The sequence below is a fragment of the Schistocerca nitens genome, chromosome 3, assembly GCF_023898315.1.
Source record: "Schistocerca nitens isolate TAMUIC-IGC-003100 chromosome 3, iqSchNite1.1, whole genome shotgun sequence".
Classification (NCBI taxonomy): domain Eukaryota; kingdom Metazoa; phylum Arthropoda; class Insecta; order Orthoptera; family Acrididae; genus Schistocerca; species Schistocerca nitens.
The window spans coordinates 386,541,666-386,561,724 of NC_064616.1; the positions used below are offsets into that span (position 1 = coordinate 386,541,666).

The 20,059-nt window shown below is 43.1% G+C and overlaps 1 protein-coding gene across 1 annotated transcript in view; it reads left to right on the forward strand.

Moving 5' to 3' along the window:
* The window catches only part of LOC126249606 (synaptic vesicle glycoprotein 2B-like), a 343,706-nt gene that overhangs the window by 66,077 nt on the left and 257,570 nt on the right, over window positions 1-20,059 (forward strand). The window lies entirely within an intron of this gene.

Here is a 20,059-nt window from a genome sequence, read left to right on the forward strand (position 1 = left end):
GTTTGGACAAGAAGAGAATAGAAGCTTTCGAAATGTGGTGCTAGAGAAGAATGCTGAAGATTAGATGGGTAGATTACATAACTAATGAGGCGGTATTGAATAGGATTGGGGAGAAGAGGAATTTGTGGCACAACTTGACTAGAAGAAGGGATCGGTTGGTAGGACACGTTCTGAGGCATCAAGGGATCACCAATTTAGTATTGGAGGGCAGCGTGGAGGGTAAAAATCGTAGAGGGAGACCAAGAGATGAATACACTAAACAGATTCAGAAGGATGTAGGCTGCAGTACGTACTGGGAGATGAAGCAGCTTGCAGAGGATAGAGTAGCATGGAGAGCTGCATCAAACCAGTCTCAGGACTGAAGACCACAACAACAACAACAAATAAAGGTTGAAAAATGTTGACTCTCTCAGTTTCAAGGTACATAGAATCAAAATATTATGTTAAACAGACAAGTATAAGGAAACTTAGTCAGTCCACTATTTACTGCTTTTCTGAGAAAGTGACAAGTGGTGGAACACTACAAAAAATCAGTTCTGTTCTCCTACATATTCTAACTTCTTTTCACTCTGCTCAAAAATCATATTTCAATCGAGGATCATACAACTATTTGGGCATTAGGAATAGTAAGTGCTAAAGGGTGAAAACTGAGGTGGAAGAATATTGTTTTTCGTGTTAATTTGCCCGTTTTCAAGGATTACAAGCATAAAAAGGCATATTATGTAGACAGAAGCAGCAGATCAGCTACTTTCTATTTTTATAGCTTACTACAAACGAATAAGTTTTTAATTTATTACTGTTACCATATTTTCCTTCCTCTTTTATTACTTCATGTAAACAGCAGACAAATCTTTAATCTTATAAAGCAAATGAAACTTTGCAGTTCATTGCTACGTCACTTCGTAAAAATATTTCCAGAGTAGGGTTGGTGCCATTTTGCAATACAACGGATATCGGGCGACGACAGCGAGGAACTACCGTATAACCAGGTGGGAGCAGGTCTTGCACACTGCACGTACATGCGTGCCATAAGCAACGACACACGGCAACAGGGATATTATTGTCTCAGCAGCGCTGTACCAATTGTTATGCCACGTGTTTGTTCTCGTTTCTGTTGGCATTGTTTTTCTTCCGATAACTAGCAAAACCCTCCGCCTTGTACCTGCTCGGATCCTGGTGAAGGAGTGGCACTTTTCCATTCGTAACGCAAATGGGCGAGGTCGGACAGCCAGCCCCCACATTGATCCTCTGCCTCGAGAGGCGTGAACGCGTTACTACCTGCTGCTTATTGTGTGGAGGGCGCGGCTCTCCGCGTCGAATACGTCGGAATGTATCCCGGTAGCAGAGCCCGTGGGCGAAACAAACGATACTTTAAGGAAGTGTTCATGTGACGTGACACTTTCTTCGCCACCTCAACACCCCGACGCAGCAGTCTGCAGATGGCTGATCAAGTGATCAACAGCGTCTTCAGCTGTTCGAGAACTGCGGACAGCTCCTCCCGGCGTTTTCATATAGCAAGCCTACTTGCTATCCGTCCTACTATTAAAATTCGGATGTAAACAACAGGTAAAAAGTATTGGTGAAAACGAGCCCGTTTGTCTTTTAGACAAGGATTTACAATGCCAAACTTGTTAAAAACACAACGCAGGGTACTAGAAAACATTGCCGGCCGTGTGGCCGTGCGGTTCTAGACGCTTCAGTCTGCAACCGCGCGACCGCTACTGTCGCAGGCTCGAATCCTGCCTCGGGCCTGAATGTGTGTGATGTCCTTAGGTTAGTTAGGTTTAAGTAGTTCTAAGTTCTAGGGGACTGATGACCTCAGATGTTCAGTCCCATAGTGCTCAGAGCTATTTGAACTAGAAAATATTACAGACACTTTTAAAACGCAACCCTAGAATACGTTGAACAGTTTCAACAACTTCGTGCTATCATAATTTGTGCTCTGTCCTCTGGAGATACAGCACTCTGTGACTTCGTTGATTATTCCTTATGGTGTACCCTCGTGCTTCATGCATCTCTCCCGTACTGTATAGGTGGTCTAATCTACGTAAATTTTCTTACACTTGCACAGGATGTGATATACTCCTGGTTTCCAGAGTTATAGGTCGTCCTTAACAGACCCCCAACAAGGTTTTCATATTGGACGGCGTGAAAATACACATTTGAAGTTATGTTAACAGAGAAGTCTTCCAGTTTTTGTGCATGTGTTCAAGACGTAAGGGCTAAACGTCCTCACACCAGGTTCGTCTTCTTTCGCTACAAGATGTGCTCTAGGTAGGCACTTTCGATATTATGACACGCTTCACCTGGCAATTGTTGTAACCGTTTTTCGGGATTCTGAGGACATCTTCTCTTTGTGAATGGGCACGGCAGCTGGAAGCATGAAAGTATAAAGCTGCATGCGTTGGTTTACGGTAAACGCAGGGTGTTGGATTACGATCTTGTCTTCGCCTGACGAGCACGTCCAGGAGAGGAAGCCGATTGTTCTCTTATATCTCCACCACTATCCAACACATCACAAATCAATTAAATGCAAAGAAGCGCCGGCATTGGGACATTACGTGTATCAACCTAAACATCACACCACCCTTAAACTCATCTAAGCGTTGGGAAACTTTCCATTGTCTCACTAGCAAAATTCTTGTTCCTCACTCCCCACTCCTGCACAGTAATCGCCCTGTATATGATATACTAAGGAAAACACATCACTTTGCATCCTACTTAACAGGTATCTTTTGTATTCCTGATGACACTCCAACAACTCCATATTCCTATAGTCCGCGAAGGCAACCACACGTCCGTCGTACCGTTTGCTCCCAGAGTCCTGAACCTAATCAAATAACGGACATAATATTTCATAAAAAGTAAACACTGCTCCCTGTGAAGCCTGCATTATCTATACATGCCTGAACGGAAACCTTCCCTTACTTCCTAGAAAACTTTCCCTCCCTTCACAACGTCATCTATCAAACAAGCAACTATCCGGAGCTCTGAAATATCTCTGAGTCCTGTTTTACTTGAACACATTATACCACAAAGTGGCACCTCCTCTTACCGACCCATCAGCCCCATCTCTGTGTTCAGTTAGGCGTTAGAGTCCCTCAGCTCTCGCTAAAGGTCAATATGTCGCCAGCAACGAGTTCCTTCCGGAGAAATATCTTTAAAGGCAAGAAAGGGTAGCACCTACATAGGTCAAAAGTCATACCAGAATCAAACTACATCGAGATTCCACAGAAATAATGGCAATTTATTAATTTTAATTAAGCTTCGCCAACTGTGATATGTGTGGTATGCTATGTCACGAACTTACACCTCTCATGCAGTTAACAAGAATCACGAAGCATTTGACTAGACTGGAATCTGAATACATTTCCACGATATATAGTTTGTATTTGCTTCTGTTTTACAGGACGATATCCTGGCATTCATCATCAGTCGCATTCTATCCCCCTCTTACACTGATGCGCCAGAGTAACTCGTATAGTTATGCGTATTCAAACACAGAGGTATGTAAACTGGCAGAAGACGGCGCTGCAGACGGAAACACGTATAAGAGACAACAAGTGTCTGATGAAGTTGTTAAATCGGTTATTGCTGCTACAATTGCAGGTTATCAAGATTTAAGTGAGTTTGAACGTTTTGTTATAGTCGGCGCACGAGCGATGGGGCGCGGCATCACCGAGGTAGCAATGAAGTGAGGATTTTCTCATACGACCATTACACGAGTGTACCGTGAATATCAGGAATCCGATAAAAAATCAAATCTCCGACATCACTGCGACCGGAAAAAGATCCTACAAGAACGGGACCAACGACGACTGAAGAGAATCGTTCTACGTGGCAAAAGTGCAACCCTTCCGCAAATTGCTGCAGATTTCAATGCTGAGCCATCAACAAATGTCAGCGTGCAAACCATTCAAGGAAACATCAGCGATATGGGCTTTCGGAGCTGAAGGGCCCCTCGTGTATCCTTGATGAATGCGCGACACAAAGCTTTACGCCTCGCCTGGGCCCGTCAACACCGACATTGGGCTGTTGATGACTGGAAACATTATGCCTGACCGGACGAGTCTCGTATCAAATTGTTTCGAGTGGATGGACGTGTACGGGTATGGAGACAACCTCATGAATCCATGGACTTTGCATGTCAGCAGTGGACTATTCAAGCTGGTGGAGGTCCTGTAATGGTGTGGGGCGTGTGCAGTTTGAGTGATATGTTACTCCTGATATGTCTAGATACGACTCTGCCAGGTGACACGTACGTAAGCATTCTGTCTGATCACCTGCATCCATTCATGTCCATTGTGCATTCAGACGGACTTGCTCAATTCCAACAGGACAATGAGACACCCCACATGTCTAGGATTGCTACATGGTGGCTCCAGGCACACTCTTCTGAGTTAAAATACTTCCGCTGGCCACCAAACTCCTCAGACATGAACATTATTGAGCACATCTGGGATGTCTTGCAACGTGGTTTTCAGAAGAGATCTCCGCCCCCTCGTACTCTTACGGATTTATGGACAGCCCTGCAGGATTCTTCGTGTCATTTTCCTCCAGCACTACTTCAGACATTAGTCGAGTCCACGTCACGTCGTGCTGCGGCACTTCTGCGTGTTCGCGGGGGCCCTGCACGATATAATATCGTGCAGGTGTACCAGTTTCTTTGGCTCTTCATTGTATTTTCACCACTAAAAAGGCCCACCAGTATTCCTCTAAGCAAGTCTCGAACTGTATAACGGTGAGACATCCAGAATACGTGAACAGCATCGAGCGTAGCCAACGGCACAAGACAACACAGAACAAGACGTAGAGAGCAGACGAAATATCAAAATCCGACTAATATCCCGGCGAGGGTCTTCTCGTATCCCAACTCCTCCCATGTGACCTGCACGAAGTAAAGACTGAATTCATTAGAAAAAAATCCGGTGAATTTCTCTGACATACTTTCATGTAATTTGAAAAAAATGTGCAAATGTGTGTGAAATCTTATGGGACTTAACTGCTAAGGTCATCAGTCCCTAAGCTTATACACTACTTAACCTAAATTATCCTAAGGACAAACACACACACACCCATGCCCGAGGGAGGACTCGAACCTCCGCCGGGATCAGTCGTACAGTCCATGACTGCAGTGCCTAAGACCGCTCGGCTAATCCCGCGCGGAATGTAATTTGAAATTTTTTGTAAATTTTTGGTAAGGTCTTATGAGACCAAACTGCTAAGGCCATCGGTCCCTAAGCTTACACACTACTTAGTCTTAACTTAGACTAACTTACGCTAAGGACGACACACACACCCGTGCCCGAGGGAGGACTCGAACTTGCGAAGGGGGGAGCCGCGCGGACCGTGACAAGACGTCTGAGACCGCGCAGCTACCCCGCGTGGCGTGTAATCTGACATAGCATTAGAAAATTCCTCTGCGCGAATAGCTGGAAATTTATGTTGCGTACCTCCTCAATCCATTGAAATTCCTACTGCGTGGTAGTTAGCCGTTTATTAACGTCAGAGTTAAAGTTATTTGTTATAACGTACGGAGAGCTGGTGGGAAATACGCTGAAGACTTACGGAACAAGTTTTCGAAAGTATGCCATGCTGTAGTGGCTGACAACCAAGTATGCTGTAAATATACATTTATTCCTTACAGAGAAAGTACACAACAAGAAGTTATTGCACTCTCCTTCAGTTTTTCAGCATCAACTGAAATTGCTTAACCGTGTAGACGATGAAGTCGGAACTGTTGCCCATTCAGCCATCCGTAAAGCCTCTTATCATAGTGATACTGTTCGTCTAGACAGTCTTGTAAAGAACTATTGAAAACGTTTTCCGAAAACTGTCTTGGAAATTAGACAGCCCACACGGTATGGAAATATCTTAGACCTTTTAGTTAGAAACAGGCCCAACCTTATCGACGGTGTCAGTATGGAGACATGGGTTAGTGACCATGATGTCACCATAGCGACTATGGTAACTAAAGTTAATAAATCTATCAAGAAGGCTTGGAGAGTATTTTTGCTAGAAAGAGCAGATAATCAGTTGTTAGCATCCCACTTAGATAATGAACTGACATCATGCAGTTCCAGTCTGATGGACGGAGAGGAATTATATGCAAAGTTTAAACGGTCTTTAAATTGTGGTCTGAAGAAATATGTGCGGAGTGAGTGTATTAAATACGAAAAAGACCCACCGTGGTTTAACAACGAAATTCAGAAAATGCTGAGGAAGCAAAGGCTGTTGCACTCTCGGTTCAGAAGGCAACGCACAAATGACGACAAGCAAAAGTTCGTATAAATTCGTGCGGCATTAAAAACATCAGTGCGCGTAGGGTACAACAACCAGCACCGTCATACTTTAGGAAAAGATCTTTCCGAGAAGCAGAGAAAATTCTGGTCCTATGTAAAATCTCTAAGTTGGTCTAAGGCTGGCGGGGCCAAGATTTCGGCTCGAGGATCATGAGTGGGCCCTAGTGCCTAAAAGCTCAGCCTCACTTCCCACACCGCCACGCCACGCTGCCTGAGCGCGAGGAGGGGGAAAACTGCGAACACCCTGCATTTAAATGGCAGTACAGTCGCACTGCATACTACTGGTTTTTATATTTCACATTTCTCAACAATATAGCCCACGAAAAAAATAAATTTTCAATATTATTTAATTATTTTTAGCTCGCTAAAGACATAACATGATTTTTATCTGGTACAAACCTGTCCACTGGGGGCCGAACCGCACAATAACACTAAATTCGATGTGGGGCGGCGGAGGGGTGAGTGGCCTGCTGTAGCCTGACAATGTAATTATGCCTGCGACTTCAGAAATTTTACTGTTCGTGACGCCAATTTCATAACGTGCTCCAGCCCTGCAAATTTAACACAAAGTGCTTTTTGATGTACAGAACAATGAATCCTGTCTGTCAATTGTAATTTTTTGCTCTTCCATTGTCAACTACATCTTTAAATTCATTCTACATGGTATTGTACTGCCGTTTCATTGCAAATATGTAGTACCTGTCGTTTATGCGAATTGAGAATTGTCATCCCCTTCTTCCGTCACACCCATTTATTTAAAAGGATTGCGAAGACAGATCGCTAGACTGCCTCTTTTTGTGCATACAGCCGCTGGACCTGTTAACGTCCTCCACATCATGAACAAACAGGGAAGGCTAAACAGAGCTGATTTACGATTCTGCCGAACTCGAGATAGTTGTACCGACCATAAACATGCCGCACCGCAATGCTTAAATGAGACGTCGCGCTGTTCCGGGCACTTCCGAGAAGGACCGAGCAAAGCCGAGTGACAGTCCGGGCCTGGGCCCGCCCGCGGATCGTTCACGCTACACGCGTGAAGTCTGGCACATCGTCGTGACTAGTGACCGCACGTACTAGGAAACCTGTTGAACATGGGATACTGTCTCAACTATCTCGGATGTGAACAGGAGTGCCCTGAACTTGAGTAATCGCTATGGATTGTAAAGTGCTATTGTGATCCAATACCGTTGTGAATGAATCATTTAAGTATTTTGGATTGTTACTGTGTTATTCTCATATAACAGTTTGTATCCATTCACTCTTTGACCAGTCTGGTCTGGCAGTAAAAAATAACAAACAGAATACCAAAGTTTTAAACTTCGCATTTAAGAAATCGTTCATACAGGAGGCTCGTACAAACTTACCATCGCTTGACCATCGCACAGACTCTCGTATGGAGGACATAGTAATAAGTACTCCTAGCGTAGAGAAACAGTTAAAGAAGTTGAAAGCAAGTAAGTCGCCATGTCCTGATGGAATCCCAGTTCGGTTTTACAAAGTGTACTCTATGGCATTAGCCGCTTACTTAGCGTGCATGTGTTCCGAAGCTCTCGCCCATCACAAAGACCCAAGCGACTAGAAAAAACCGCAAATGACACCTGTATGTAAGAAACGTAAAGCAACGGACCCGCAGAATTACAGACGAATACCCTTAACATCGGTTTGCTGCAGATTTCTTGAACATGTTCTCAATTCGAATACAATAAATTTCCTTGAGACGGAAAGTCTTCTGTCCACGAATCAACACCAATTAGAGCGTTTCGTGTGAAACTCAGCTTGCCCTGTGAACCATGGATGGAGAGCAACAGGCAAATTCCATATTCTTAGATTTCCAAAAAGTGTTTGACATGGTGCCCCACTGCAGACTTAACGAAGGTACGAGCATGCAGAACAGTTTCCTAGGTATGTGAGTGGCTTGAAGACATATTAAGTAACAGAACCCAGTACGTTCTCCTCGACGGCAAGTGTTCATCAAAGACAAGAGTAACGCGGGAGTGCTCCAGAGAAGTACCATAGGACCGCTGTTTGTTCTATTCACATAAATGGTAAGGCGAACAGGGTGATCAGCGTTCTGCGACGGTTTGCTGATGATGCTCTGCTATACGAGAAGTGGCATTTGAGTGACTGTAGGTACATACAAGATGACTTAGCCAAAATTTCTAGTTGGTGTAGTGAATGGTAGCTAGCTCTAAATCTAGAAAAATGTATGTCAATGGAAATGAGTAGGAAGAACAAATTCATAATGTTCGGATTGGATTGATTGGAGTGCTTTGGGGAAAGAGACCAAACAGCGAGGTCATCGGTGTCCGTGGATTAGGGAAGGAAGTCGGCCGTGCCCTGTCAAAGGAACTATCCTGGCATTTGCCTGAAGCGATTAAGGGAAATCACGGAAAACGTAAATCAGGATGGCCGGACTCGGGATTGAATCGTCATCCTCCCGAATGCGAGTCCAGTGTGCTAACCACTGCGCCATCTCGCTCGGTATATAATGTTCGAATATAGCATTAGTAGTGTGCTGCTTGACACAGTCAAGTCGATTAAATGTCTAGGCGTAATATTTCAAAGGGATATGAAATAGAACGAACATGTGAGGACTGTAACAGGAAACCGAATGGTCGATTTCCGTTCATTGAAAGAATTTTAGGAAGGTGTGGTTCATCTGCAAAGAATACCGCAAATAGGACACTAGTGCGACCCACTTTTGAATCCTGCTCGGGTGGCTGGGATCCGCACCAGGTCGGATTAAAGAAAGACGTGGAAGCAATCCAGAGGCGGGCTGCTAGATTTGTTACCCGAAGGTTTCAACAACACGCTAGCATTAAGGAGATGCGTCGCGAACCCAAATGGGAATCCCTGGAGGGAAGGCGACGTTTACTCTCGAGTAAATTTAGAGAACCGTCAACTGAAGCTGACTGCAGAACAATTCTACCGCCATCAACATACATTTCGCGTAAGGTCCACGAAGATACGATATGAAAAATTAGAGCTCGAACGGAGGCATATAGATAGTTGTTTTTCCCTTTCTCTGTTTGCCAGTGGAACAGGAAAGGAAATAACTAGCACTGGTAGAGGGTACGCACCGTACGGATTTTATTTTGAGGTATCTTATTCCGTTCTTCAGTGACAGCCAGTGAAGTGTCTTGAAGAATCTTTCGTGGAACAGGGCGATCAGGACCACGTCCTGTGTGGACGCGTGTTCCAAATGTTCTAGACGACTCTTGCTCCATCACATTAAAGTCCAATCTCTGAAAAACATCTCTCGTGATGGGTACTACACGTAACCAGCCATGAAGCGGATTTGAGCGTGCAGCGGGCACCATACGTTCTAATAGAATATTCTCGATGTATAAACGAGAGGTAGACTAACTACTGACAACGGCGTGACGTTTAGCCGACAGTGCTGATGTCACCTCGCGCGACTGTAGAACCTTTCCCATTTCTGCTGACCTGTTAGTCAGCGTCTAGCACGTATCGCTCACATCGGAACGTCTATTCCTGTATACGCCTATCATCTTGCACCAAAAGAAATCTTTACTGGGCTGATTTATAGTGGTGCAGTGTCCAGTTTATATGGATACGGCTGAACACAACGACAGACAGCTGTGTTACGGAGAAGGGGCGTTTGGTTGCTCAACGGCAAGGTTATCAGAGAGCTGCGTTACGTCGCCGCCTCAATCATGGCCTTCTAAAAGGACATATGGGTCGTAAGTTCGTTTCTCGAAACTTCTTCATTGCGTGTAGTAACACATTGTACCTTCAGTGGCACTTATGAGATTTTGTTACAGTTCTTTGACAGTTTCAATTCGAGGGTGCAACGCAGAAATGACCAAATACTTGAAATAGCATTGGGCTGTCAGAGAATCGATGGCCTTTTCCATCTCGTCGTATGGCCGCAAAGTATAGACTGCGCTACGTGCGTATGGCATGTCCTCTGCCACATAACGAAATGCCCAGCTCCCAGATCAAAATGAAAGAACTTGCAATTTCTTCGCCCTTAAAATGTTTTGAACGTGCTTGATGAAATACACTCTTCAAACATGCCAACGCACTGCAAAACCATGACACACCGATGTTTACTTTGTCTAATACATTTGTTTATGGAATTATTTAACCTCGTAACTTGCACCTAAAACGGATTGTCCATATTTTACTAGTGAATTCGTTATATTTGAGACTGAACGACAACAATAAAACAAAATGATGATATAACAATAATCGTTGAAAATATTTATATGTATGGAGAAAAAGTACAAAATTTAGAAGTCGGGTAGAGAGTTATAAGAAAGCTAAGCTGATAGAATTTTATAGAGGCTTTGGAAAAGATCTGGTGACAAACGTTGGTTGTCCGTAGCGATGAGATATACGTCTCGTTCAAAATCAAGGAGAGATATTAGTGTTCGTTTAGCAGGTAGGCCATTACCTGGCTTTTGAAGGTAGAGTTGCAAGTCAGTTCTCTTATGTTGCAAGAGAAATCATTGCAGACTTGGGTTCCTGCGTCGGAAAATAATTTAGGGAAGGTACTTCTGTGATATGAAAAAAATAGAAAGGAAGGAAGGTTGTGTTTAACATCCCGTCGACATCGCGGTCATTAGAGAAAGAGCACATGCTCGGATGGTGTCGAAGATGGGGAAGGAAGTCGGCCGTGCCCTTTCAAAGGAACGATCGTTGCATTTTCCTGGAGCGATTTACGGAAATCACGGAAAATCTAAATCTGGATGGCCGGACGCGTTTGAACCGTCGTCCCGCCGAATGCGAGTCCTGTGTGCTGACCTGTGCGCCACATCGCTCGGTCCATTTGATATTATTAGACGGGAAAGGTTCTGTTCCTATGGGAGCGTATGTTTCTGATGTGTGGTTATTGTTAATTGCGTTAAGAGTGAAGAGAGAGAAAAAGAGCTGTGAACGTTGGTAACACGATAAAGTGTAGAGAGTGTGTAGGCATCACTAAATTTGTCGGCACGTAGCCAGCGCAAATGCGAATGTTGTTCTTCCGTCGTATGTTGCATGGCAATGGCTCACCAGAGTTAGATCCGTCATGAATACTCGTAAACACGTTTGGATTCTGCTTACGTATGCGGACATGTTTTTGGCCTTATGATGTTCCGACATTTATCCAGATCCACTTTTGCACTACACAATTGGTACTCGTGAGTTGTTCATCTGATTTCAACATACTGAGCTATCGTATTGTCCCGAACATGTGCCGCTCCCTTAACTTTTAACGGGACAACGAGTGAAACCCAGTGGTTCAAATGGCTGTGAGCACTATGCGACTTAACTTCTGAGGTCATCAGTCGCCTAGAACTTAGAACTAATTAAACCTAACTAACCTAAGGACATCACACACATCCATGCCCGAGGCAGGATTCGAACCTGCGACCGTAGCGGTCACGCGGTTCCAGACTGAAGCGCCTTTAACCGCACGGCCACACCGGCCGGCTGAAACCCAGTGAACAAACGTTTGTCACATTACCCATTCAGAGAAACTGATCGAAATATAGTCATTATTAACCACATGTTTTGTATTTTAACATAGATAAACTGCACCGTAGTACAATCCTTCTAATCCCAGTCTTCACTGATGTCACTTTTTAATTTAACTTCTGGTATTTCTTTCATCACTGTAAGCATTTTCCTCAGTCTCCTCCCCAAGTAAATTGTCCCCGCTACCATCCACGGCACTGGACATGCAGCACCAAAAAAAAAAAAAAAAAAAAAAATGGTTCAAATGGCTCTGAGCACTATGGGACTGAACTGCTGTGGTCATAAGTCCCCTAGAACTTAGAACTACTTAAACCTAACTAACCTAAGGACATCACACACATCCATGCCCGAGGCAGGATTCGAACCTGCGACCGTAGCGGTCATGCGGTTCCAGACTGAAGCGCCTTTAACCGCGCGGCCACTCCGGCCGGCCCATGCAGCACCTCTTGAGCCCTTTGATGACAGAATCTGGTGATGATATGCACCATGACGAGAGAGTACCCTCTATATTAGGCTGACCGAAGGATTTTTAAATTTTCCACTTGGGGTGAACTCATGATCCCATTCTCAAACCCAATCAGAATAATGTTTTCGGAGAGGGTATTGAAGCGTCTTGTTTAGGACGGCATCAAGACATGCAATTTTGAAATTATATTTCTAGATGTAACGACTAAATCTGTCTTCAGTGCATTACCTTTATTCCTTACTTCAGATATTTGTTGACATTTAAAGGCATTCAAAACTAGCGTAACTCTCTTAGTGAGTAGCACACTGGGTCCGCAATTAATAACAGTAGTTGGCCACTCCATCATTAATTCTGTTATTGTCCAGCCTTTTTCTTTGCAATGAATCACAAATCTTTTAGAAAGGTCTTATATGGGCCAAGGTTTATGCTTCAGAATCACAAGAGGCAACTTCCCTCCCTCTGCGTGAAAACGTCTGTTTGGCCGTCATTCTTTCTTGTGTGACAAAATATTGTCAGATTGGAATCATTAGTAAGTACAAGACTAATTATGCTTAAGGAATTGCTGGGCTCGCAACGGATAGATCTTGTTTGTACGTGTTTGTCGGGTAGTATTTGCTTTGAGTGTGACATCATCGTGCCGGTGTAGGCGCATACACGTGGTTGTTAATAATTAGCTTAGAGTGAAGTTATAAATTGGTGTAGTATGGAAACGTGTTTAGGTAGGATATTGCTTCGAGTGTCATTGTGAAAAGCTCGCGGGGCACTACTAGAGTCCAAAGTGAGTCAAAAAATATTCGCCGGAATATAAGTTAAAATCGATAATAAACTGAAAATTACTAAATAATGGATGATACTGTCTCATATGACTCGCAAATAAACTCAGAATTATAGAAAACGCAAGTCAGATGAAAAGTCACGTCGATAGGAATCCAAAAAACCAAACTTTCTTGTGCCGAGCGAATTCGAGAGACACGGAAGAGTCGAAAAGGAAATGAAGGAAACGGGCCAGCGACAGTCCAAACGACTACAGGCCATGTGCAGGCGTCGGTAGAAGGAAATACAGACATTCATGTTAATGCCGATAGCGATAGAACAGTACTGAATTACTGAATGATTTCATTCTCGCCCATTTCGGTATGATACCAGTGGCGATTCCTGCCTCTACAACAGTCGACAATACCAGCGTGGACATGACTTTCACTGGGAACTTGAATTCGATGCAGTGTGATGTGTGCGTGTGTTACTTGCGATAAACTTGTGATTTATCTATTCTGTGAGCATCATTCTTCTATATATAACCGTTGCGTTAAAGCGATTGATAGTTAAGTTGCATACTAAAACTAAACTCTTGTTACGATTTTATCCTGACGTTTTCACGTATCTAAGGCACGGAACCGAACTGCGCTCTCAGAATTATTTGTACTTCGTTTCCAGTTGTTCTTAATTAGGTACTTTTCGCCCCTCTACAGTCCACTGTCGTATTGCTCGGCATGTGCCGATTTGGTGTGAAAGGTGAAAGTGTCACTGTAGCATTTGGATTGCGTGCTTGTTATCTTGTATAAAGAAAAGAATCCTAGCTTCAATTTCAGGATTTACTCAGCTTTTGGATCTCTGTGGAATTTTCTTCATGAAACGGCGTTTTGCATCTTACTCTAGAATGTGATTTGACGACGCACATTACAGTCGTCCAAGCCATAATATTTTCCATCTTTTCTATCTGATGCATGTTTTTGCGTAAATAATAGCTACGAAGTTGAAGTTTTCAACACAAATGTGCCTAATTCCGGAGTTTGCGGATTTTTCCATTCGACGTTACCACTCATTAGCGGAGATTAGAGTTTACTCTTTACTTAGAGAAAAAATATTGCCTGACGTGCTATGTAAAATAACGGAGCTGTAAGTGGGATAAGCCACAACCTAATTGAAACGTCAATAATACTAGCGATATTGTTGTTCCATTTACCACTAAGGAACGACCACTACTGCTAAAGTTTCTAAGATGCAAAAATATCCCGATATTTGTAGGGACACGCAGATAAGCCGCATCCAATTCTTCAGTTTTGAAGAAAGAGTGTGGCTTATATTTGGGACAGTGCGGTATATTGAAAAACCGTGATCTAATCTGGTAGCAGAAAGAGCACTGAGAAAATGATAGTAAACTGTCATGGAAAGCCCATGTTCAGGATCTTGTTCGAAGACTTGATGGTGTCATTTTTACTATTAGAACAGTATCTGAAGTTAGTAACACTTCGACACGAAATGTACTCTACTTAGATTATTTTAGTTTAGTTATGACTTATGGTATTATATTTTGGGGAAACTCTTCTCATTCTCATAGAATTTATGGCTCAGAAAGGCGCTGTTCGTGCAATAAGTAGTGAAAGTTCGCGAACCTCTTGTCGACCCCTGTTCATTAGTCTGGGTATTCTGACATTAACCCCTCAACATATATATGTTCTTTAATGTCGTTTCTTCTTAACAATTTTCTGGAGCCGAGCGACCGCTACGGTCGCAGGTTCGAATCCTGCCTCGTGCATGGATGTGTGTGATGTCCTTAGGTTAGTTAGGTTTAATTAGTTCTAAGTTCTAGGCGACTGATGACCTCAGAAGTTAATTCGCATAGTGCTCAGAGCCATTTGAACCATTTTCTTAACAGTTTCAGCTTATTACCAAGAATTAGCAGCTTTCAGTTAATACTAGACAGAATCCAGCGACCCTTGTGCAGAACGGTGTGCATTATTCTGCTGCTACCATTTTCAATCAGCTCCCACAGGAATTTAAAAATCTTAGCAGTAATCTTCCCACTATCACATCTAAACTGAAGACTTTCCTCATGGCTCACTCCTTGCACTCTGTCGAGGAGTTTTTTGAAAAATTAAGCTAATTCCAGAGTTACAGTGTTGATTGCCTTTATATAAACTTATAGCTTGTCGTCTGTTTACGATTCATAACCGTCTTACTTTATCTATTATTACTTTTATGTTGTAATTTCATGTACTGACATGTTCCATAAGTATGGAGATTTGATCCTCAATTTGGTCCTACAACTATACTTATACAAAAAAACAAAAAAGAAATCCAAGCCTAGAGACAGGGATTCAGCTGGCTTATGCGGATGATGTAATGATGTAGTCTTAACAGTAGGGGCAAGATATGGTTCAGATGGCAAGTGTGTTAACGGAATAGGCAGGCTTAAAAATGTATACGGATAAGACTAAATACCTTGTAGTGAGTAGAGAAAACAACAACAAATCTGTATATGTGGATAGCAACGTCTTTGAGAGGGTAAAAGAGTTCAAGTATCTTGGGACAGTATTCATTGTAAGAAAGGAGGCTGACCAGGATATATTAACAAGAATTCAAGTAGGATACAGGTCAAGGTTTGCACTCGGAAAGCTGCTCAAGTTCCGGCTTCTCTAGGTCCATGGAGATCAAGATCTACAAGACTATAGATAAATCTTTCAAAGTTCGATCGAAAATGGTGATCGGATGCTTTTATAAACCGCATGTGTCAGGAGATGTAATGGTAGAGCACTTCAGAGAGAACTTGCAGAATATCGCTAGTAATTTTCATGATTATGCTATGGTAATGGGGGGGGGGGGTGACTTCAACTTACTAGGTATAGATTGAGAGAGTCATTCTATCAAATATGGTACCAGAGACAGGGATTCGTGTGACATTATCCTGAGAAAACCTTGTCCAAAAATTACTTCGAACAGATAGAGAACCAGCTCGTGAAGATAAAGTCTTAGACCTCCTTGCAACAAACAGACCTGAAATTATCGAATTAGTTAACGTAGACGACGTTATCAATGATCATAAAGCTGTGGTAGTATCTCTAAGGGCTTTATAAGACAAGGAATGTTAGGAAATGTGGGAAGATATTTTTGTTTAGCAAGAGTGACAGGATACAAACTGCTGAGTATCTGAGTAGTCAATATCAAATATTCAGTGCTGAGGATGAAGGAGTGGAACTCAAATGAAAAAAAATTCAAAAATATCGTTCGATTTTCCTTAGACAAGTATGTTTCGAGAAAGGACTTAAGGAATGGGAAAGACGCACCGTGTTCAATAGCGGTGTTAGAAAACTGCTACGTAAACAAAGAGAGCTTCATCAGACTCCAGAGAAGCTGACAAACAGAACCTGAACGAAGCGAAAATGTGTGTACGGAGAGCAATGAGGGAAGCGTACAATAACTTTGAAAGTAAACTTTTATCAACCGATATGAGTAAAACCACTAAGAGATCAAGGTCTTATGCAAAATCAGTAAGCGATTCAAAATCCTCTGTTCCTTCTCTCAGTGACCGTACTGGCACCTAAACGGAAGATGACAGAGAGAATTCCGAAATACTGAATTCTGCCTCCCGAAATTGTTTCACCGCGGAAGATCGTAGTACGGTCCCTCCTTCCAATCATCATACAAATATCGTAATGGCAGATATTGAGATAACCGACAGTGGAATAGAAAAGCAACTGCAATCGTTAAGTTGTGGAAAGGCATCAGGACCATATGAGATACCTATAGGATTCTACAAAGATTATGCGAAAGAACTTGCTTTTCTTCTAGCAATAGCTTACTGTAAATCGCTGGGTCAACGGAGGATACATAGCGACTGGCAAAAAGCACAGGTCATTCCCGTTTTCAAGAACGGCCATAGGACAGATGTACATAATTATAGGCCTATGTCGTTGACGTCAATGTATTGTAAAGTTACGGAATGTATTTTACACTCAAGATTTATGACGTTTCTGGAGAAGGAAAATCTCCTCTACAAACATGAAGATGGATTTCGCAAAAATAGATCTTGAGAAACTCAGCTCGCTATATTCCTCCTCCAGGTCCATAGCGCTGTAAACAACGGCACTCAAGTTCATGCCGTGTTCCTTAATTTCAGTAAGGGCTTTGACACTGCCCCGAACTGCTAATTAGTGAAAAAAATTTGAGCTTCTCAAGTGTCAGACAAGATTTGCGACTAGATTCAAGACTTCCATGCGGACAGAATTCAACACGTCGACCATAACGCAAAAAAAATCTACAGGTGTAAAGGTAATTTCCAGAGTGCAACAAGGAAATGTGATAGGACCGTTGCTGTTTACAATGTACATGGATGATCTAGTAGAAAACGCTGGATACTCTTTAAGACAATTTGCAGACGATGCGGTTCTCTATAAGGAAGTAGCGACGCCAGGAGACAATATCGATTTGCAAAAAATGGTTCACATAGCTCTGAGCACTATAGGACTTAACTTCTGAGGTCATCAGTCCCCTAGAACTTAGAACTACTTAAACCTAACTAACCTAAGGACAGCACACACATCCATGCCCGAGGCAGGATTCGAACCTGCGACCGTAGCGGTCGCGCGGTTCCAGACTGTAGCGCCGGCCACCCCGGCCGGCATCGATTTTCAGAATGACCTGCAGAGGATTAATGAATGGTATAGGCTCTGGCAGTTTACCCTGAACGTGATTAAATGTAATATATTGCGTATACATAGAAAAAGATATCCACTACCGTACAATTACTCTATTGATGACAAACTGCTGGAAACAGGAGCTACCGTAAAATATCTAGGCGTAACAATTTAGAGCGCCCTTAAGTGGAATTACCACATAAAAGAAACTGTAGGAAAAGCAGGTGCCATACTAAGATTCATAGGAAGAATTTTAAGGAAATGTAACTCACCCACGAAAGAAGTGGATTATAAGGCGCTTTTTCGAATGATTCTTGAGTACTATTCAGCAACATGGGATCCACACCAGGTAGGACTGACTGAAGAGATAGTGAATATCCAACGAAGAGCAGCGCGTTTCTTCACGGGATCGTTTAGTTGGTGCGAGAGCGTTACAGAGATGCTCAATAAACTCCAGTAGCAGGCGTTACAAGAGAGGCGTTGTCCATCGCGGAGAAGTTTCTATTGAAATTTCGAAAGAACTCTATCCAAGAAGAGTTGGAAAACATGTTGCTTCCTCCCACATTCATCTAGTGAAATGACCACGAAGAAATTCGAGAAATTTGAGCTAATACAGAGGCTTACCGATAATCATTTTTCTCATGCGTCATTCGCGAGTGGAACAGGGAAAGGGACATCAGTTAGTGCTACCGGAAGTACCCTCCACCATACACCATTATGTGGCTTGTGGAATAACATTTAGATGTACATAGACGGGATCGAGACCTGGACTCGGAGGTAAAAGATGGAAAGAAAAGCCCTTACATTTAGAATACTGTTTTGAGACAGATTTTAGGACCAGTGACAGATGTAGACAACTGGTGCAAACGAAAAAGTCGCGATCTGCAGGTGTTGTACAAATTGCTGGACATTGTGGCGGTGTTTAGAGAGACGGGAGTGGTAAGGGCATGTAATGCGTCGAGTAGAGCAGATCACCAGGCAGGTGATGGAAGAAGATATCAGAGGTAGCAGAACAAGGGAAGGACCACGGGTGAAACGGATCTATAGGATCTGACAGGAGATGAATACGACGGGACCTGCTGGAGAAGAATGTATCTTCATCTACAAGATTACTCTGCAATGTACAATCAAGTGCCTGGCAGAGGGTTCATCGAACCACCTTCAAGCTATTTCTCTACAGTTCCACTCTCGAACAGTGAGAGGGGAAAACGAACACTTAAATCTTTCCGTGCGAGCTCTGATTTCTCTTATTTTATTATAATGATCATTTCTCCCTGTGTAGGTGGGCGCAAACAACATAATTACACAGTCTGAGAAGGAATATGGGGATTGAAACTTCATGAGATGATGCAGCCGCAGCGAAGAAGCCTTCAGTTATGCGACTCGATTCGTGATTTCCTGTCAGGAAGGTCGCAGTTCGTAGTAATAGACGGCAAATCATCGAGTAAAACTGAAGTGATATCGGGTGTTCCCCAGGGAAGCGTCCTGGGACCTCAGCTGTTCCTGATCTATATAAATGACCTGGGTGACAATCTGAGCAGTTCTCTTAGGTTGTTCGCAGATGATGCTGCAATTTAACGTCTAGTAAGGTCATCCGAAGACCAGTATCGGTTGCAAAGCGATTTAGAAAAGATTGCTGTATGGTGTGGCAGGTGGCAGTTGACGCTAAATAACGAAAAGTGTGAGGTGATCCACATGAGTTCCAAAAGAAATCCGTTGGAATTCGATTACTCGATAAATAGTACAATTCTCAAGGTTGTCAATTACGAACAACTTCAGTTGGAAACACCACATAGATAATATTGTGGGGAAGGCGAGCCAAAGGTTGCGTTTCATTGGCAGGGCACTTAGAAGATGCAACAAGTCCACTAAAGAGACAGCTTACACTACACTCGTTCGTCCTCTGTTAGAATATTGCTGCGCGGTGTGGGATCCTTACCAGGTGGGATTGACGGAGGACATCGAAAGGATGCAAAAAAGGGCAGCTCGTTTTGTATTATCACGTAATAGGGGAGAGAGTGTGGCAGATATGATACGCGAGTTGGGATGGAAGTCATTAAAGCAAAGACGTTTTTCGTCGCGGCGAGATCTATTTACGAAATTTCAGTCACCAACTTTCTCTTCCGACTGCGAAAATATTTTAAGCCCTACCTACATACGTAGGAATGATCATCAAAATAAAATAAAAGAAATCAGAGCTCGAACAGAAAGGTTTAGGTGATCGTTTTTCCCGCGCGCTGTTCGGGAGTGGAATGGTAGAGAGATAGTATGATTGTGGTTCGATGAACCCTCTGCCAAGCACTTAAACATGAATTGCACAGTAATCATGTAGATGTAGATGTTTTAATGATAGCCGCCTCAATTCGCGTATCATAACCGTGACACCCTCTCCC